We start from the raw sequence: 21,824 nt of genomic DNA, 5'->3' as shown, positions 1-21,824 counted from the left end.
CACTACACCTATTGGATTAGGAAGGCCATTCTTAGCTACCACTGGAGCCATAATATACGTGAAAAGAGGTAAGCTAACATTCGAAGTTGGAAAAGAAAAAGTTGAATTCATCTTGACATAATTCTTACAAGCGCCAGCTATAGACGATACCTATTATCTACTTGATGTCATAGACGAGTGCGTAAGAGAGATGAAGATGCAAGAAACCACATATTTTGATATAATGAAAATCCAAATCCCTCCAATATTTGAAGATGATAATTGGCGTGAACCATGTAAGAACAAAAATTGTTCTACAACAGATTCCAGGATTTTGATGATAACAAAGGATGAAACCAAAAATGGCACTCTAACGAAAAGTTTCTAAGTGCGCAGGACTCTAAAAGGAATCTGACTACGTCATCAGATTCAGAATCAAATCAGATACAAATTATCAGAAGATCAGAAGCATCTAAAGTAGAAATGCGCTCTAGAAGCTCTGACTCTGAGCTTACAGTAGATCAGAATATCAGAAGCATCTGAAGAAGAAGTACGCTCTAGAAGATCTGACTCTGAACAACGGTATATCAAATTCCAGAAGCTCACAACAGTATCTGAAGTCATCATCAGAAGCTCTGAAGCCACATAGCAAGATCTCAGATTAACAGAGTTACGTAGACTCTGATAATGGATTTCCTAATTCAGAAAGAATAACGTCAACTTCGAATTTAAATGGAAAGGAACTATTATTGGAAAGAAGTTATTCAGGGAGACAAAGTTGTTTTGGCAAGAAACAACAGAAGTTATGGCATTGATTCCTAATCAAGACAAAATCATCTGCCATTAATTTCAACGGTCCTTTCACCTCTATATAAAGGACAACAAACAGCATTGAGAGACACACCTGAATACACTGAAACATTCTCTCTCTCTCTCAATCTTTCACGAGTTTTTGCTCAGAACGTGAAACATTCTATTTGCTCTTACTACTGTAATACTTGCTTTATCCTAGAAGCACTCTAGATTATAAACCTTGTTTTTATCTAAGCTGTTTTATATTTCCTCAAGTGACTCTGCGCAGTCTGCATACTTGAGAGGACTAAGAGATCTTTCTCTTAGACGTTGGTTGTAAGAATCTTTCAAGATTAGTGGATTAAGTCCTTATTGAAGGCGAAATCACCTTGGCCGGGTGGACTGGAGTAGCTTTGTGTTATAAGCGAACCAATAGAAATTCCTTGTGTGGTATTTGTCTGAAAAAGCGCTTATTTTCCAAAACAATTCAAACCCCCCTTTCTTGTTTTTCTCACCTTCAATTGGGATCAGAGCTTCGGCTCTGTTATTGATTTTCTAATCAAACACTTAACAGTGTAGAGAGATCCAGAACGAGAAAAACCATGGCCCACACAAATGAAAGAGACAGTTACAATGCTAAGCCTCCTGTATTTGATGGAGAAAAATTCGACTACTGGAAAGATAGGATTGAGAGCTTCTTTCTAGGCTATGATGCTGATCTCTGGGACATTGTCACAGATGGATACAAACCTCTTGTCACAGAAGATGGAGTTGAAGTTCCTAGAAGTAAGATGTCAGATGATCAGAAGCGAGTTTTCAAAAATCATCACAAGGCCAGAACCATACTTCTCAATGCTATATCTTACAACGAGTATGAAAAGATCACCAACAGAGAAACAGCCAAAGACATACTTGACTCTCTGAGGATGACTCATGAAGGAAACTCTCAGGTCAAAGAGACAAAGGCTCTGGCGCTTATCCAGAAATATGAAGCCTTCAAAATGGAGGATGACGAAGCCATAAAGGTAATGTTCTCTAGATTCCAAACTCTTATTGCAGGTCTCAAAGTTCTACACAAAGGGTACACAACTGCAGACCACGTCAAAAAGATAGTCAGAAGCTTGCCAACGAAGTGGAGACCCATGGTCACTGCTCTGAAGCTGTCTAAGGATCTGAACAATATCAGTCTTGAAGAACTTGTCAGTTCCCTCAGAAGCCATGAGATAGAACTAGAGGAAGATGATCCTCAGAAGAAGAACAAGTCTGTAGCATTAAAGTCCAGATCTGAAAGACGCAAATCTGACAGAACCAAAGCATTCCAGGCCGAGATAGAAGATGTAGATGACTCTGAACAAGAAGATTCTGATGAGGAAGAAGAATTGTCCCTCCTGACCAGGAGAGTTAAACAACTCTGGAAAAAGAGGAACAACAACTTCAGAAGACCAAGACCCAGAGGGGATCGATCAGAATCAACGTCTAAAGGTAAAACAAACAAAGATGTCACTTGTTATGAATGTAAAGAAACAGGTCACTACAGGAACGAATGCCCAAAGTTAAAGAAAGACAGTTCCAGAAAAGAGAGCTTCAAGAAAAATTCCCTCAGAACCAAAAAGGGGTTAATGGCTACCTGGGATGATAGCGAGTCTGACTCATCAGAACCTGACTCTGATGAACAGGCCAATGTAGCATTCATGGCTACCACATCCAATGACAGTTCAGATGAAGAATCTGAAGAGGTATTTTCTGAACTCTCTCGATCTGATCTAGAATCATGTTTGTCTGAAACTCTTAGCTCATATCAGAAACTAAAACAAAAGTTTAAAGCAATAAAAGGCTGTCTTGAAGAAAAATTTGAAGAATGTGGCAAACTTGAGATGACAATTCTAGAATTAAAAGATGAAAACAGATCTTTAACATTACAAAGAGATGCTGCAAAGAAAAATTGTTTAAAACTGGAAGAAGCGTTATCTCAAGCTCCACAAACTTCAAATACAATAATTTATAAATACGAAAAAGCCTTTCAAAAGTTTCTGAAAAATGGGATAGGAAGGAGTGTAATGGCATCCATGATTTATGGAGTCAGTCAGAACAATAGAAAAGGAATTGGGTATGATCCTAAGAAAGATAAAACTTCTACTAGTGATCAACTTAAATCTCCATTTTCATATCACTATACACACACACAAGAACAAAAATTTGAAAATGCTAGAAAACCCAAAGTTATAAGAAACTCTGGGAAAACTAATCAAAAAGGACCCAAGAGACTCTGGGTACCAAAAGATAAGATTGTTTATGTTGCAGATATCTTATGCAGCAAAGTTCAAACACCAGTCATGGTACCTGGACTCTGGATGCACGCGACACATGACGGGAAGAAAGTCTATGTTCCAAAGCCTGGAACTTAAAGACGCTGGATTCGTAGGTTTCGGAGGAGATCAGAAAGGAAGGATCAGAGGCTCCGGAACTATTGGTAATTGTACTCTTCCCTCTATATCTGATGTCCTTTACGTAGAAGGATTAATGCATAATTTGTTATCCATAAGTCAATTAAGTGATAACGGTTATGATGTGATCTTTAATCAAAAAACATGTAAAGCCATAAATCAAAATAATGGTTCTGTCCTATTCACAGGCAAGAAGAAAAACAATATTTATAAAATTAATCTTTCTGATTTAAAAGAACAAAATGTGAAATGTCTGATGTCAGTTCACGAAGAGCAATGGGTATGGCATAGACGCTTGGGCCACATTAGCATGAGAAAACTATCTCAGCTAAATAAACTCGAGTTAGTCAGAGGCCTACCTAAACTGAAGTTTTCTTCAGATGCTCTATGTGAAGCATGTCAGAAAGGAAAATTTTCAAAAACATCTTTCAAAAAGAAAAATATTGTTACTACCTCTAAGCCTCTGGAACATCTTCACATTGATTTATTTGGTCCTGTGAAAACATCATCAGTCAATGGAAAGAAGTATGGACTAGTCATTGTTGATGATTTCAGTCGCTGGACATGGGTGAAATTCCTAAAGCACAAGAGTGAGTCACACTCTGTATTCACTAGTTTCTTCTCCAAAGTGCAAAAAGAATTTGACTCTAAAATTATTAGAGTCAGAAGTGATCATGGTGGGGAATTTGAAAACAAAAATTTTGAGGAATTATTTGACTCTAATGGAATATCCCATGATTTCTCCTGCCCTAGAACTCCACAACAAAATGGAGTTGTAGAGAGGAAGAATAGGACACTCCAAGAGATGGCCATAACCATGATCAATGAAATGAATGTGGCTAAGCACTTTTGGGCCGAAGCTGTAAATACAGCGTGTTGTATTCAAAATAGAATCTCCATAAGACCTATTCTGGAAAAGACTCCCTATGAACTGTGTAAAGGAAGGAAACCAAACATTTCATATTTCCATCCTTTTGGATGTTCTTGCTTTATTTTAAACACTAAAGAACATCTGAACAAGTTTGATTCCAAAGCACAGAAATGTATTATGTTAGGATACTCAGAACGCTCTAAAGACTACAGAGTATACAATACAGAAACCAAAATTGTGGAAGAATCAATTCATGTCAGATTTGACGATAAGCTTGACCCTGAAAAGTCAAAGCTAGTTGAAAATTTTGCAGATTTAGAAATCACTCTTGCAGGATCTGGTAAAACTCCAGAAGCAACTGCCACTCAGAACTCTGAGGAAATTAATTCCCCAGTAATCCCAAAGAAAGCTAAAATTCGCATCAACGTATCTGAAGATTTGATTCTGGGCAACAAAGACGAACCTGTCAGAACCAGATCTACCTTCAGGACCTCTGAAGAGACGCCTCTGGGACTAGTGTCTCTGATCGAGCCTACGTCCTGTGATGAAGCACTTCAAGATAACGACTGGGTTTCAGCTATGCAAGAAGAGTTAGATCAATTTACAAAGAATGATGTCTGGGATCTTGTTCCCAAGCCCAGAAGCACTCACGTTATTGGAACCAGATGGGTATTCAGAAATAAGCTGAATGAGAAAGGAGAAGTCGTCAGAAACAAAGCTCGACTGGTAGCTCAAGGTTACAGTCAACAAGAAGGTATTGACTACAATGAAACCTTTGCTCCAGTCGCAAGGTTAGAATCTATTCGTCTTCTTGTATCTTTTGCTATTAACCATTCTATTAAATTATATCAAATGGATGTCAAGAGCGCATTCCTTAATGGTTATATATCAGAAGAAGTGTATGTCAACCAACCTCTAGATTTTGAAAATCCAAATTTTCCAGAACATGTCTTTAAACTTAAAAAATCTTTATATGGACTTAAACAAGCTCCCAGAGCTTGGTATGAACGTTTAAGTAATTTTCTTCTGGAACACAATTTTATCAGAGGGAAAGTTGACTCCACACTCTTCTGTAAGAACCTTAATAATGATCTCATGATATGTCAGATATATGTTGATGATATTATTTTTGGTTCTGCTAACGCCTCTGTTTGTCAAGAATTCTCTGAGTTAATGCAGGCAGAATTTGAAATGAGCTTAATGCAAGAACTAAAGTTCTTTCTAGGAATTCAAATTAACCAAACTTCAGAAGTCACGTACGTTCATCAAAGCAAATACATAAAAGATGTTCTGAAGAAATTTGGCATGGCTGAATGCAACTCTGCAAAGACTCCCATGCACCCAACATGCATTCTTGAAAAGGAATAAGTCAGTAAAAAGGTTTGTCAGAAGCTCTATCGTGGTATGATAGGCTCCCTTCTCTATCTGACTGCTACACGACCTGATATTCTCTTTAGTGTCTGTCTCTGTGCCAGATTCCAATCAGATCCTAGAGAAACTCACTTAACAGCAGTTAAGAGAATTTTCAAATATCTGAAAGGAACTCCTAACCTGGGCCTGATGTATGAGAAAACATCAGAGTATAGACTTTCGGGTTACTGTGATGCAGATTACGCAGGAGATAGATTGGAACGAAAAAGCACATCTGGAAATTGTCAGCTCCTAGGAAACAATCTTTTATCCTGGGCCAGCAAAAGACAGTCAACTATCGCTCTATCAACTGTAGAAGCTGAATACATCTCAGCATCACTGTGCACAACTCAGATGCTCTGGATGAAGAATCAGTTAGAAGATCTGCAAATCTTCGAGAGTAACATTCCTATCTTTTGTGATAATACTGCTGCCATTTGTTTAAGTAAGAATCCCATCTTACACTCCAGAGCTAAGCACATTGAAATAAAACATCATTTTATCAGAGACTATGTTCAGAAAGGGATAGTAGCATTGAAGTTCATTGATACAGATCATCAATGGGCAGATATATTTACTAAACCTCTAGCTGAAGATAGATTCCTTTTTATCTTAGAGAATCTGAACATTCAAAATTGCCCTGAATAAGTTGTGCCTCTGAAGATGTAAAATGAGACTCTGACATAAACAAATGAGCTTCTGCCTCTGACTCTGATACTTCTACCAAGTTAAGAAGATATCTGAGTTAGAAATCTCTAGGAACCAATCCTTTGGTATTCCTGAAGATCAGATACATCAACACGTGGAGTGAATTGCGTCTAACCTAGGAACTTCTAGACAGCTGTCCAGAAGAAATTCAAAGGACAGACGTTTGAGATCTCCTCGAGCAGTGTGCATACTGTTGGGATTAGACATTCATTAATGAGCCATAATCATTTCTCCCTCTAAGCGTGCTAACTTGGTTTTTGTGCTAAACTCTGACTTTTGTGTCGTTTTGCATGCAGTTCGTTCTAGTATATAAACACTTCTCTCACATTGTACACACACTTCACTCTCACTCACTTTCTCAAACCAGCTCTCTCTCAGGCATTTCTGCAAGCAGTTCATCTTCATCTCGTTCCTCATCAATAATGGATTCTCAACAACAATCCGTGTTCAACTATTCTCAACAAAAGGACTCCAGCAACGCAGCTCAAAGCACAAGCATTCCTACTCCAACAGTTACAGGCGTAACTATAACACCAGTGTACAAGGAGCCTCATATTCTTGACCGTGAGCCTCATATCAATCTTGCAACTCCTTTCGAGAAACTGGATGTTTTGTGTGAATCACTTGTGGATTTCAACAACATGAAGAGGAATGGGGTAGACCTAACTGAAGAACTTCATCATCAAGGTTGGGAAACCTATTTTCAACGCCTTTATGGTCCTGTTTACCCAAACCCCATCAAGGAATTCTGGAGGTTTGCTGACGCTGACGACCATTTCATCGTCTCCTACGTTTTTGGGTAAAAATCGTGATTACTGAAAAATCAATTGCCTCATTGCTGAACATGGAGAAAGCTGGAGGAAGAAGGATTTACAACATCAATCCTAGGGCAAAGTACATTGCTCAGGAAATCAACCCCACCATCTTCAAACTCAACACAGAAGGCAATCCCTCAAAGAACAAAGAACTACATCAGAATCTCCGAGTGTGGCTCAAGATCATTCTGGGAACTATTCATCATCGCCCAGCATCCAACTCATCAGATTACATCAATACAGATCAGAAGTGTATTCTGTACTGTATTCATAAGGGTCTGAACCTCTGCCTCCCAGCCCTCCTCTTCAAATACCTCAGAGACTCCGTACGGGAGACCAGGAACAACATGAAACCCAGAACCTACATCCCTCTGGGGAGACTTCTATCAGATGTACTGATAGAAAATGGGCTCGTAGATCATCTGGAAAAACATAAACTCATGGAAGAAATGGCAATAGAAACTGGAAGGCCTCTGAACTCCAGAAATCTGAAGAGCATGGGGATTCTGAAGAAGATTCAAGTCAAACCTACTCTGGACACCTCTTGGGAAGCTTTAAAAGATCAGAGGGATATGCCAAATGGTCTCGCAAGGTTCTACAAGAATGAACCCAAAGAGGCAATCCTCCACTATCTCCAACGTCTGAAGGATGAAGGAGTGGACATCTCAGACTTCAGATTAGACGATCTGCTAGATTCAGCCCCAGACTTCGTGAAGTTCAAAAGAGGTCCATCTGAGAAGTCTTCAAAAGCAAAGAAAGCAAAGCTAGGAGAATCCTCTGAATCAAGACCTCCAGCGCCTCTGCAAGAATCTTCTGGTAAGTCTGCCTCTACTGTTCCTTCTGCACAGCCATTGGCTTCTTCTACTCCTCTACCAACACCCATCTACACCACATCTGAAACCCCTCCTTCCACAACCAGAACACAACAACCTCTACCAAAATTCAATCTTGCAAATACCTCCTTACCACTATCCGAAGCTGAAGAATTAAACCAAACCACTTCCTCATCTCAGCCCCAGAATCACCTCTCTATTTTATCCTTTCCTCTGACATAGAACCCTCTGACCCCGCTTCTCCCACTTTAGCACAACTTCAATCTCTAAACTGTAACTCTCAACAACCACAACAACCTCCACCTGAACCTGAAGTAACCTCACCACCCACAGAACAACCAACCATCACTCCATTTGAACTTCAACCCTCTGACCTCCATACCTCTGACATTACCCCTCCAAACACTTCCGCTGAACCTCAAACACTCAACCTAAGCCCTCCAACCTCTTCACCTCAAACATCTAAACCAGAACATTCCCTGCCTACCCTAGAGGAAGCCATTATGCTGTTCACAGGGGCTTCAGTGCAAAAGGTCAAGTCTCTGACCATAAACTCTGGCATCAGTGATGATCCTGACTCTGTTAGGACACACTGGAACAGGGTCATTGGCTGGATAACATCTGAGGCCTTCAAGCTGAAGCACATCTCTGAGCAAGTCAGAAACGACTTCATCAGAGACGCTGAGGCAAGACTACAGGAGCGCTTGGCCAGAGAAGCTGAAGAAAAGGCCAGAAGGGAAGAAGAAGAAAGAGCCAGAGAAGAAGAAATCAAAAGGGTGTGAAGGCAAGCCTCTAAATGGTTTTGATGAAGACAACATTATTCATTCAAGATGTTATGCATGCTCAAAAAGGAAATGGATCAAGACATTGAAGCGAGAACAAGATTTCATATTATTTAAAGTCTTGAAGATTTATCTTGGATTGATCAAAGAGAAGAGCTTCAAAGATATTTCAAGCATCAAAGTGATCAAGCCACATACGTATGAGGAACCATTTGATCAAGCTTCATTTTTTCAAGTCAACCGTTTGCAAGATTGTTGATTCATTTCTTAGGTATATCTAACTCACTCTTAGATTAGTATACAAGTGTTCAACAACCATGATCTGCATTTGCATCTTTCAACATAACCTTTTGTTAACACATTGAAATGCAAAACACAATTTTCTTAAAGTATTTTTCTGCATTTCAACAGTGTTAACCGGTTAACCATATGGGTTAACCGGTTAACGGCCCAGTTTTTTTGAATTCCCTGTTAACGTTAATATGCGTTAACCCGTTAACCTATTTGGTTAACCTGTTAACACTGCGTTAACCCGTTAACCTATTTGGTTAACCCGTTAACACTGTTCGTTACAGCAAAAATGTTTTTGAAAAAATTATATCTTTTCATCAATGTTCATGAGGGAAATGATACCTCTTTGAAAAGGTGTTTTTGAAGGTGAGAAAAACAAGAAAGGGGGGGTTTGAATTGTTTGAAAAATAAGCGCTTTTGCAAAATGAAATCACACAATGATTTTATACTGGTTCGCTTATAACACAAAGCTACTCCAGTCCACCCGGCCAAGGTGATTTCGCCTTCAACAAGGACTTAATCCACTAATCTTGAAAGATTACAAACAACCCCTAAGAGAGAAGAAAATCTCTTAGTCCTCTCAAGTCTACAGACTACAAAGAGTCACTTGAGGAAATCAAATAAAAATTAGATACAAGATGTGTAATCTAGAGTGCTTCTAAGAAAGCAAATATTACAAACTTAAGAACAAATTTTTCACTTGATAAGCAAAAGCTTAGTGAAAATCTTTGAAGAACAAAGATGTTTTTCTTGAGCGTGATATAATTTCAGTATAGTTTTGGCTAGTGATTTCTTGCTTGCTGAAAGTTGATTTCTTCTCTATTTATATAGGAGTTGAAGTAGTGTTGAAATAGAGTAGAGTTAAATCTGCTGGATAATGAGATGTAATTACGCCATTCCATAAATAGCTTCTGCAGGAGACTTTTTCTTTTAGAAGTGACTACTTACCACAAGTAGTATCTTCTCTCTTGGAAGTGGAGATTAACGTCTCTTTCTAATTGAGGAAATCCATTTGCAGAACTTTAACTTGGCTTAAACGTTACTTCATCATGATTAACAATTCTGATTAGAGTCTTCGTGTATCTGGGAATCTGGCTTCTGATGTTATCTCTTGAAAGTTCAGATGGCGCTGATAACTTCAGAGTTTACAGAAGGCATTTGTTCAGAGTTAGAGCTTCTAGACTTTACTTCATGTTCAGATGCTTCTGATACTTTGCAGTTTTGTCCAGAGTCAGAGCTTCTTGAAACGAGATTCCACTTTAGATGCTTCTGATACTTGATAATTTGTATCTGATCTTGTTGTGCATCTGATGACATCATCAGATTTATTTCTTCTTTCTTTAGAACCCTGCACACTTAGAAACTTTTCGTTAGGGTGCCATTTTTGGTTTCATCCTTTGTTATCATCAAAATCATGGAATCTGTTGTAGAACAATTTTTGTTCTTACAATCTCCCCCTTTTTGATGATGACAAAACAAATAAAATTATCAGATGAAACATGAAAAATATTAGATCAGATAGACAAAAGCTCCCCCTGAGTTAGCGCTAGGGAGTTCAGAAGTTCTTACCAGAGCTTTCCAAGTAATTAGGTTTCTGAAAACTTTCTGTAAATGCTTAAATTTTATGTTAGATAAAAATATTTAAACAATTGTTGCAGAGTGCTTTAAGGTTTTAGACATAATTTTTCATCAGAGCTATTTAATAATTTCTCCCCCTTTTTGGCATAATCAAAAAGGCATAAAAAATAAAAAGAATAATAAAGAGAAAAACACTTCATTAAAAAGCACAAAGGCAAACAACAGTCAAAAACATCAGATTCAAGGAAGAATATCAGAGCTAAAAAGAAGTCAGAAGCAAAAAACACTAGGCAAGCAAACAAAATAAATCCTAAGTGCCTAAGGGTTCGGAGGTTGAGGAAGTCTCTGAAGCAACATGGCAAACATGTTCTGGATGTTTTCATTCAAAGCATCTTGCTTGTCCATCCTGGCACGGAGCTCATTCTGATCTTTCTTGATCTTTTGCTGATCTTGCTTTATCTCTTTCAGGGTGTTAAGAATCAGAGGGATCGCAGAGGAAGACTCCCCCTGAATCAGAGCCTGCTGAGCTTCAGCTTCAGCAGCAGCTTGGGCTTCTGCATCCGCCTGAGCCTTGGCTTCAGCTTCCTGAATCCTTAGAAGTTCTGCTTCCTTAGCAATTCTTTCCTCTTCCAATCTTCTTGCTTCTTCTTCAGCTTCCTTAGCCAATCTTTCCTCCTCTAATCTTCTGGCCTCAGCTTCTCTAGCCAGTCTCTCTTGGAGTCTTTCCTCAGAGTCTCTAATGTAGCAATTTCTGACTTGTTCAGAGATACTCTTCAGCCTATAAGACTCAGAGGTCATCCAACTAATGACTCTGTTCCAGTGTGTCCTAACAGATTTAGGATCATCACTAACTTCAGATTTTTTAGCCAGAGACTTGATCTTCTGGACTGAAGCTTCTGCAACCTGTAAAATGGCCTCCTCAAGGGTAGGTATGGTAAGTTCAGGTTCAGGTTCAGGTGAATGAGGTGGAGAGTTTTGAGGGCTGAGATTTAGAGGTTGAGGTTCAGATTCTGCTTCTGGTTGAAGTTCAGAATCTGCGTCTGGTTGAAGACTAGGGGATGAAGCATATAGTGGATTTAGGTCTAAAGGGTCAGAGTCTGGTCCAGGTACAGCGGGAATAAATGGTGGAGTGATATTAGAGGTGAAGGGATCAGATGGTTGAGTTTCAGAGGGTAAGGTTGTTGTTTGTTGTGGTGGAAGTGAAGTTTGAAGGGGTGAGGTTACTTCAGATTGTCTTGTGGGTTGTGGAGCGAAATATTTAGCATAGATTTCAGCTATTGTTGGGGAGTTTGGGTCAGAAGGTTCTGTGGATGATGATGAAGAAACACTAAAGTATGGGGGTGTTTCTGGTTCAGAGGATGAGGAAGAGCTGTGGTGATATAGTTGACTAGGGTCAGAGGTTGTTGTGAAATTACGAGCAACTTTTAGAACAGGTGGAGGTTGAGAGGTTCTGATGGTTGAAGGAGGGATTTCAGAGGTTGTAAATAAGGGAGGTGTTGGGAGAGGAGTAGAAGAGGCCATCATAGGTATTACAGAAGTAACAGGAGGAATAGACTTACCAGAAGAAGAGATTTTCAGAGGAGCTGGAGCTTTGGTTCCAGAAGATTCTCCAAGTCTGGGTTTCTTTGCCTTCCTTGCTTCCTCAGCTATCTTCTTCTCAGAAAGACCTCTTTTGTATCTGACCAAATCTTCTTCTGAATCCAAAAGGTCTTCAATTCTGAAATCAGAAATATCAATACCTTCATCCAGCAGACGCTGAAGGTAGATAGCAATGGCATCTCTGGGTTCATTCTTGAAGAACCTTTCAAGGCCATGAGGCATCTTCCTCTGATCTTTCAGAGCTTCCCAGGACACATCCATAGTGGGCTTGACTCTGATCTCTTTGATGATTCCCATGCTCTTCAGGTTTTTGGCATTCAGAGGCCTTCCAGTTTCTATAGCCAGATCATCCATCAGCTTGGCCTTTTCCAGCTAGTCAACCAATCCATGCTCAATGAAGACATCAGAAAGCAGTCTTCCCAGAGGGATGTAAGATCTTGGCTTCAAGCTGTTTCTGGAGTCTTTGACAGAATCCCTTAGATATTTGAAAAGAAGAACAGGGAGATTGATCTTGATACCTTTCTGAATGCAATATAAAATGAGTTTCTGATCAGCATTAATATAATCTGAAGAGTTGGAGGCTGGACGATGATGGATTGTTCCCAGAATTATCTTCAGCCAGACTCGGAGGTTCTGATGCAATTCCTTGTTCTTAGAGGGATTTCCCTCAGCGTTTGCTTTGAAGATAGTTGGGTTGATAACCTCAGTGATGCGTTTTGACCTTGGAGGAATGTTGTAAATCCTCTTTCCTCCAGTAGTCTCCATGTTCAACAAGGAAGCAATTGATGCTTCAGTGATTACAATCTTCACTCCCAGAACAAAAGAAACAATGAACTGGTCATCTGCATCAGCATGTCTCCAAAATTCCTTGACAAGAAGAGGGTAAATGGGACCATAAAGCCTGTTGAAGTAGTTCTCCCAACCTTGCTTATGAAGATCTTCAGTAAGATCAACACCGTTTCTTCTCAAATTCTCAAAATCTACCAGCGATTCACACAGTACATCCAAATTTTCAAAGGAGGTTGCAAGATGAATGTGGCGTTCACGTTCCAAAATATGAGGTTCTTGATAAACAGGGGTTGTGGTAACGCCTGTAACAGTGGGTGTTTGAGTGTTTGAGGTTTGGGGATTAGAACTGGCTTCCATCTGTTGGGAGAAGTTAAAAACTTCTTGCTCTTGAGCATTCATGAAGAAGATTGAAGAAGAAGATGAAGAACTGAAGGAGTTGCAGAGAAAACTTCGAGAGAGGGTTTAGGGTTTAAGAGTGAGTGAGAGTGATAAGTGTGTGAAATGTGAGAAAAGTGTTTATATACCTAAGTGAAAACGCATGCAAAACGACACACATACCAGCGTTAGACACAAAACTCAAAAAGGCACGCTTGGGGGAAAAATGATTACAACTCATAAATGAATGTCTAATCCCACAGTTTGCACACTGCTCGAGGAAAACTCAAACGTCTGCCTTTTGAATTTCTTGACAGCTGTCTAGAAGTTCTAAGGTTTGACGCTTCAGAGTTCCACGTGTTGATGTATCTGATCTTCAGGAATACCAAGAGATTGGTTCTGAAGATTTCTAACTCAGATATCTTCTTAACAATGTAGAAGTATCAGAGTCAGAGGCAGAATCATATTTGTTTTTATCAGAGTCTCATTTTACATGTTCAGAGCCAAATTTTACTCGGGGCAATTTTTAATGTTCAGATGTTCTAAGATAAAAAGAAATCTATCTTCAGCTAGAGGCTTAGTAAAGATATCTGCCCATTGATGTTCTGTATCAATGAACTTCAGCGTTACTATTCCTTTCTGAACATAGTCTCTAATAAAATGATGTTTAATTTCTATGTGTTTGGCTATGGAATGTAGAATAGGATTCTTACTTAAACAAATAGCAACAGTATTATCACAAAAGATAGGAATGTTACTCTCAAATATCTGAAGATCTTCTAGCTGATGTTTCATCCAGAGCATCTGAGTTGTGCACAGTGATGCTGAGATGTATTCTGCTTCTGCAGTTGATAGAGCGATAGTTGACTGTCTTTTGCTAGCCCAGGAGATTAGATTGTTTCCCAGAAGCTGGCAATTTCCAGATGTGCTTTTTCGTTTTATTCTATCTCCTGCATAATCTGCATCACAATAACCAGAAAGCCTATACTCTGATGTTTTCTCATACATCAGGCCCAGGTTAGGAGTTCCTTTCAGATACTTAAGAATTCTCTTAACAGCTGTTAAATGAGATTCTCTAGGATCTGATTGGAATCTGGCACAAAGACAGACGCTAAAGAGAATATCAGGACGAGTAGCAGTCAGATAGAGAAGAGAGCCTATCATACCTCGATAGAGCTTCTGACAAACCTTGTTGCTTACCTCTTCCTTTTCCAGAATGCAAGTTGGGTGCATAGGAGTCTTTGTAGAGTTGCATTCAGTCATGTCAAACTTCTTCAGAACATCTTTAATGTACTTGCTTTGATGAATGTACGTGACTTCTGGAGTTTGATTGATTTGAATTCCCAGAAAGAACTTTAGTTCTTGCATTAGACTCATTTCAAATTCTGCCTGCATTAACTTAGAAAATTCTTGGCAAACAGAGATATTAGCAGAACCAAAAATAATGTCATCAACATAAATCTGGCATATCACGAGATCATTTTTATGGTTTTTACAGAAGAGTGTAGAATCAACTTTCCCTCTGATAAAATTTTGTTCCAGAAGAAAATTGCTTAGACGTTCATACCAAGCTCTGGGGGCTTGTTTTAGTCCATATAAAGATTTTTTAAGTTTGAAAACATATTCTGGAAAGTTTGAATTTTCAAAACCTGGAGGTTGATTTACATACACTTCTTCTGAAATATAACCATTTAGAAATGCACTCTTGACATCCATTTGGTATAATTTGATAGAGTGATTAATAGCAAAAGATACAAGAAGACGAATAGATTCTAACCTCGCGACTGGAGCAAAGGTTTCATTATAATCGATACCTTCTTGTTGACTATAACCTTGAGCTACCAGTCGTGCTTTGTTTCTGACAACTTCTCCTTTCTCGTTCAGTTTGTTTCTGAAAACCCATCTGGTTCCAATGACATGAGTGCCTCTGGGTTTAGGAACGAGATCCCAGACATCATTCTTGGAGAATTGATCTAACTCTTCTTGCATAGCTGCCACCCAATCGTTATCTTGAAGAGCTTCATCACAGGACGTAGGCTCAATCAGAGACACTAGTCCCAGAGGAATATCTTCAGACGTTCTGAAAGTAGATCTGGTTCTAACAGGTTCATCTTTGTTTCCCAAAATCAAATCTTCAGATACGTTAATACGACTTTTAACTTTCCTTGGAATGTCTGGAGATTTAATTTCTTCAGAGTCTGGAGTGACAGTTGCTTCTGGAGTTTTCTCAGATTCTACCAGAGTGATCTCTAAATCTGCAAACTTTTTAACTAGCTTTGACTTTTCAGGGTCAAGCTTATCATCAAATCTAACATGAATTGATTCCTCCACAATTTTGGTTTCTGTGTTGTATACTCTATAGCCTTTAGAGCGTTCTGAGTATCCTAACATAATACCTTTCTGTGCTTTGGAATCAAACTTGTTTAGATGTTCTTTAGTATTTAATATAAAACAAATGCATCCAAAAGGATGAAAATAAGAAATGTTGGGTTTTCTTCCCTTACACAGTTCATAGGGAGTCTTTTCCAGAATAGGTCTAATAGAGATTCTATTCTGAATGTAACACGCTGTATTTACAGCTTCTGCCCAAAAGTGCTTTGCTACATTTGTTTCATTGATCATGGTTCTGGCCATTTCTTGGAGTGTCCTATTCTTCCTCTCTACAACTCCATTTTGTTGTGGAGTTCTAGGGCAGGAGAAATCATGGGATATTCCATTTGAATCAAATAGTTCTTCAAAATCTTTATTTTCAAATTCTCCACCATGATCACTTCTGACTCTAACAATTTTAGAGTCAAATTCTTTTTGCACTTTAGAACAGAAACTGGTGAATACAGAGTGAGACTCACTCTTGTGCTTTAGGAATTTTACCCATGTCCAGCGGCTGTAATCATCAACGATTACTAGTCCATACTTCTTTCCATTGACTGATGCTGTTTTCACAGGACCAAATAAGTCAATGTGAAGAAGCTCCAGAGGCTTAGAGGTAGAAACAACATTTTTCTTTTTAAAAGATGTTTTTGAAAACTTTCCTTTCTGACAAGCTTCACACAGAGCATCTGAAGAAAACTTCAGTTTAGGCAGGCCTCTGACTAACTCAAGTTTAGTTAGCTGAGAAAGTTTTCTCATGCTAATGTGGCCTAAGCGTCTATGCCATACCCATTGCTCTTTGTGAACTGACATTAAACATTTAACATTTTGATCTTTTAAATCAGAAAGATTTATTTTATAAATGTTGTTTTTCCTCTTGCCTGTGAAAAGGACAGAGCCATCGTTCTGACTAATGGCTTTACACGTTTTTTGATTAAAGATTACATCATAACCGTTATCACTTAATTGGCTTATGGATAACAAGTTATGCATTAATCCTTCTACATAAAGAACATCAGATATAGAGGGAAGAGTACCATTACCAATAGTTCCGGAGCCTCTGATCCTTCCTTTCTGATCTCCTCCGAAGCCTACAAATCCAGCGTCTTTAAGTTCCAGGCTTTGGAACATAGACTTTCTTCCCGTCATATGTCGCGAGCATCCAGAGTCCAGGTACCATGATGGTGTCTGAACTTTGCTGCATAGGATATCTGCAACATAGATGATCTTATCTTTCGGTACCCAGAATCTCTTGGGTCCTTTCAGATTAGTTTTCCCAGAGTTTCTCACAACTTTGGGTCTTCTAGCATTTTTAAATTTGTGTTCTTGTGTGTGTGTGTAGTGATATGAAAAAGGCGATTTAATTTGGTTATTGGTAGAGGTTTTATTTTCCTCAGAATCATACCCAATTCCCCTTTTATTATTCTGACCTACTCCATAAATCATGGATGCCATAATACTCCTATTTATCCCATTCTTCAGAAATTGTTGAAAGGCTTCTTCATATTTATAAATAATTTCATTTGAAGGTTGTGGTGCTTGAGACAACGTTTCTTCTAATTCTAAGCTTTTTGTTTTAGCTCCATCTCTTTCTATCGTTAGAGATCTGATAGTATCATCTCGTGCTAGAATTGTTGTCTCAAGTCTACTACATACTTCAGATTTTGCTTTAAGAAGGCCTTTAATGTCTTTAACTTTTTGTTTCAATTTCTGAAGAGAGGTAAGAGTTTCTGATAAACATGATTCTAAGTCAGATCTAGAAAGTTCAGAAAATACCTCTTCAGATTCTTCATCTGAGGTGCTGGATGTGGTAGCCATAAGAGCTACGTTGGCCTGTTCATCAGAGTCAGATTCTGATGATTCGGATTCACTGTCGTCCCAGGTGGCCATTAATCCCTTCTTTGTTCTGAAGGTATTTTTCTTGAAGCTTTCTTTCTTAGAGTTATCTTCTATTCAGCTTGGGGCATTCATTTCTGTAATGACCTGTTTCTTTACATTCAAAACAGGTAATATCTTTATTAGGTTTACCTTTTGAAGTTGACTCTGATCTATCCCCTCTGGGTCTTGATCTTCTGAAGTTGTTGTTGTTCCTTCTTTTCCAGAGTTGCTTAACTCTTCTGGTTAGTAAGGACAGTTCTTCTTCATCATCAGAGTCTTCAGGTTCAGAGTCGTCAGTATCTGCAGTTTCTGCCTGGAGAGCTTTGGTTCTGTCTGACTTCCGTCTTTCAGGTCTGGACTTCAGCGCCACTGACTTGTTTCTTTTCTGAGGCTCATCCTCCTCTAGTTCTATCTCATGACTTCTGAGAGAGCTAACAAGTTCTTCAAGGCTGATATTGTTTAGATCCTTTGATAACTTCAGAGCGGTAACCATTGGTCTCCATTTCTTTGGCAGACTTCTGACTATCTTCTTAACATGATCTGCAGTCGTGTATCCTTTGTCTAGCACTTTAAGACCTGCAATAAGAGTTTGAAATCTGGAAAACATAGCTTCTATAGCTTCATCATCTTCCATCTTGAAGGCTTCATATTTCTGGATCAACGCCAGAGCCTTCGTCTCCTTGACTTGGGAGTTTCCTTCATGGGTCATCCTCAGAGAGTCAAGTATATCTTTAGCCGTCTCTCTGTTGGTGATCTTTTCGTATTCGTTGTATGATATAGCATTTAGAAGTATTGTTCTGGCCTTGTGGTGATTCTTGAAAACACGTTTCTGATCTTCTGACATTTTGCTTCTGGGAACTTCAGCTCCATTTAAGGTTGGAGGTTTGTATCCATCTGTGACAATGTCCCAGAGGTCAGCATCATAACCCAGAAAGAAACTTTCGATTCTATCTTTCCAGTAATCAAACTTTTCTCCATCAAAAACAGGAGGCTTGGCATTGTAAGAATCTTTCTCATTTGAGTGGGCCATTTGTTTTTCTCGCACTGGATCTCTCTACACGGTTAAGTGTTTGATTTGAAAATCAATAACAGAGCCGGAGCTCTGATACCAATTGAAGGTGAGAAAAACAAGAAAGGGGGGTTTGAATTGTTTGAAAAATAAGCGCTTTTGCAAAATGAAATCACACAATGATTTTATACTGGTTCGCTTATAACACAAAGCTACTCCAGTCCACCCGGCCAAGGTGATTTCGCCTTCAACAAGGACTTAATCCACTAATCTTGAAAGATTACAAACAACCCCTAAGAGAGAAGAAAATCTCTTAGTCCTCTCAAGTCTACAGACTACAAAGAGTCACTTGAGGAAATCAAATAAAAATTAGATACAAGATGTGTAATCTAGAGTGCTTCTAAGAAAGCAAATATTACAAACTTAAGAACAAATTTTTCACTTGATAAGCAAAAGCTTAGTGAAAATCTTTGAAGAACAAAGATGTTTTTCTTGAGCGTGATATAATTTCAGTATAGTTTTGGCTAGTGATTTCTTGCTTGCTGAAAGTTGATTTCTTCTCTATTTATATAGGAGTTGAAGTAGTGTTGAAATAGAGTAGAGTTAAATCTGCTGGATAATGAGATGTAATTACGCCATTCCATAAATAGCTTCTGCAGGAGACTTTTTCTTTTAGAAGTGACTACTTACCACAAGTAGTATCTTCTCTCTTGGAAGTGGAGATTAACGTCTCTTTCTAATTGAGGAAATCCATTTGCAGAACTTTAACTTGGCTTAAACGTTACTTCATCATGATTAACAATTCTGATTAGAGTCTTCATGTATCTGGGAATCTGGCTTCTGATGTTATCTCTTGAAAGTTCAGATGGCGTTGATAACTTCAGAGTTTACAGAAGGCATTTGTTCAGAGTTAGAGCTTCTAGACTTTACTTCATGTTCAGATGCTTCTGATACTTTGCAGTTTTGTCCAGAGTCAGAGCTTCTTGAAACGAGATTCCACTTTAGATGCTTCTGATACTTGATAATTTGTATCTGATCTTGTTGTGCATCTGATGACATCATCAGATTTATTTCTTCTTTCTTTAGAACCCTGCACACTTAGAAACTTTTCGTTAGGGTGCCATTTTTGGTTTCATCCTTTGTTATCATCAAAATCATGGAATCTATTGTAGAACAATTTTTGTTCTTACAGTTTTGGCAATATAAATTATTGAATTTTCAAAATGAATTTTCACCTCCAAGAATTTTCATACAAACTTCAAATAAATCACTCTCTCATATTTTTCCTTAAATAATTTTTGAAAGTGTTCATAATAAAAAATTTCATCTCATTCTTTTGTTGAACACTTGCATATTATCTTTTGAGTGACTTATTTATCTAAGGAGAAGATCAATCAAGAGAAGATTGATAACACTACATCTTTGTTAAAATTATTCATAGAATTATTTCTGTTTGACTTGGGATCCAGGATTGTTGGACACAAGGGTTGGTGTTGAAGAGGATTGTTCTTCATACAATTGTTTGTCTATAGGTTAGATAGTAGGCATCACCGTTTGTGTGAATAGGCTGTACCATAATCTAACTATAGTGAATTCTCTTTCGTGTGAAAGGGGAGTGGATGTACCTTCGGATTGTGAAGGGAACCACTATAATTTCCGGTGTCGTTTACTTTCCGCATTTTAATTTTCCGCACTTAAACAAAAATAACCAAAAACCGGAAACTAGATCGAAGAATTTTTTACCACCTAATTCACCCCCCCCCCCCTCTTAGGGGCATTTACAACTTACATTTGGCATCAGAGCAAGTTATAGGTAACTTGTTCCTAGAGATCCAGCATGGCTTCCGCAAGCATAAATCCGGTTTTCAAAGACGGTGGAAGTAGCAACAAGCCCCCACTCTTCTCCGGAGAATATTTCGATTTCTGGAAAATAAGAATGAAGGCACATCTTGAGGCCCAAGGAGAAGGTATATGGGAAGCAGTTGAAGAAGGTCCACACAATCCGGTGAATGTGGTGAATGGAGTTGGTACCGCAAAGTTGAAAAACACCTATGACGAAGATGATAGGAAAAAGATTCTGAATGAGAAAAAGGCAATCAACATACTCCAAAGCGCTCTCAGTATGGACGAGTTCTTCCGTATATCTCAATGTAAATCGGCAAAAGAGATTTGGGACACCTTGGTTGAAACACATGAAGGAACCACCGAAGTAAAGAGATCAAGGCTAAACACCCTAAGCCAAGAATATGAGATGTTCCGCATGCAGCCCGGTGAATCTATAGTTGCCTTACAAAAGAGATTCGTCCATCTAACAAATCACTTGATCGCTCTCGGTAAAACTTTCACCAATGATGATCTCAACCTAAAAGTCCTAAGATCTTTGACAAGAGAATGGCAACCGAAAGTGACCGCTATTTCGGAAAAGAAAAGTCTCTCAACGATGACATCCGCGTCTCTATTTGGCAAACTTCAAGAACACGAATTGGAACTTGGAAGGCTCGAGAAGCACGAAGGTCTAGAAAAGAAATTCAAGAGCATTGCCTTGAAAGTTGATTCAAGAAATGACAAAGACGATGAGACGTCCGAAGATGAGAACTTTAGGCTTCTTGTGAAGAAGCTTGGTAAGTTTTTTAATAAAAATAAAAATTCCTCTTATCCTAAAAAGAATAAACATTTCAGGAAAAAGGAAGCATCCACATCAATGCAAGACGTCACGTGTTATGAATGTGGACAGCAAGGTCACATAAAGCCGGATTGCCCAAAACTTGCAAAGAAAGGAGGACTCAAAGGAAACAAGGAATTCAAAAACAAAAAGGCTTACGTCGCTTGGGACGATAATGAGATCAGTTCATCCTCGGAATCGGAAAGCGATGATTGTGCGAACATGGCTCTTATGGCTTCACATCACTCCGATAAAGAAATCGATGAGGTTAGTAGCAATTTTTCAGTTTATGACAATGACGCACAAGATGTTATAGATGAACTCTTAAAAGAATGCAAGACCTTGTATAAAAGTATTTCATCCCAAAGGAAACAAATTTCATCCTTAGAAGAAAAAAATATTGCTTTGGAAAAATATATTGAAAGTGGAAAACAAAAATTGATGGATGAAAAACAAAGTCTTGTATGTAAGAATTGTGAATCTTTATCTTTTCAAATTGTTCAACTTAAAAGAGTTTTAGAAAGATATGAAAAAGGTCAAATTGGCTTGGAGGAAATTCTTAAGCATCAAAGATATTCTAATGATAAAAGTGGATTAGGATATTCTAAGTTTTCGAAACCAAGCACAAATAAGACCATT

Source organism: Lathyrus oleraceus, chromosome 5 (assembly GCF_024323335.1).
Source record: "Lathyrus oleraceus cultivar Zhongwan6 chromosome 5, CAAS_Psat_ZW6_1.0, whole genome shotgun sequence".
NCBI lineage: Eukaryota > Viridiplantae > Streptophyta > Magnoliopsida > Fabales > Fabaceae > Lathyrus > Lathyrus oleraceus.
This window is presented reverse-complemented; position numbering follows the sequence as displayed.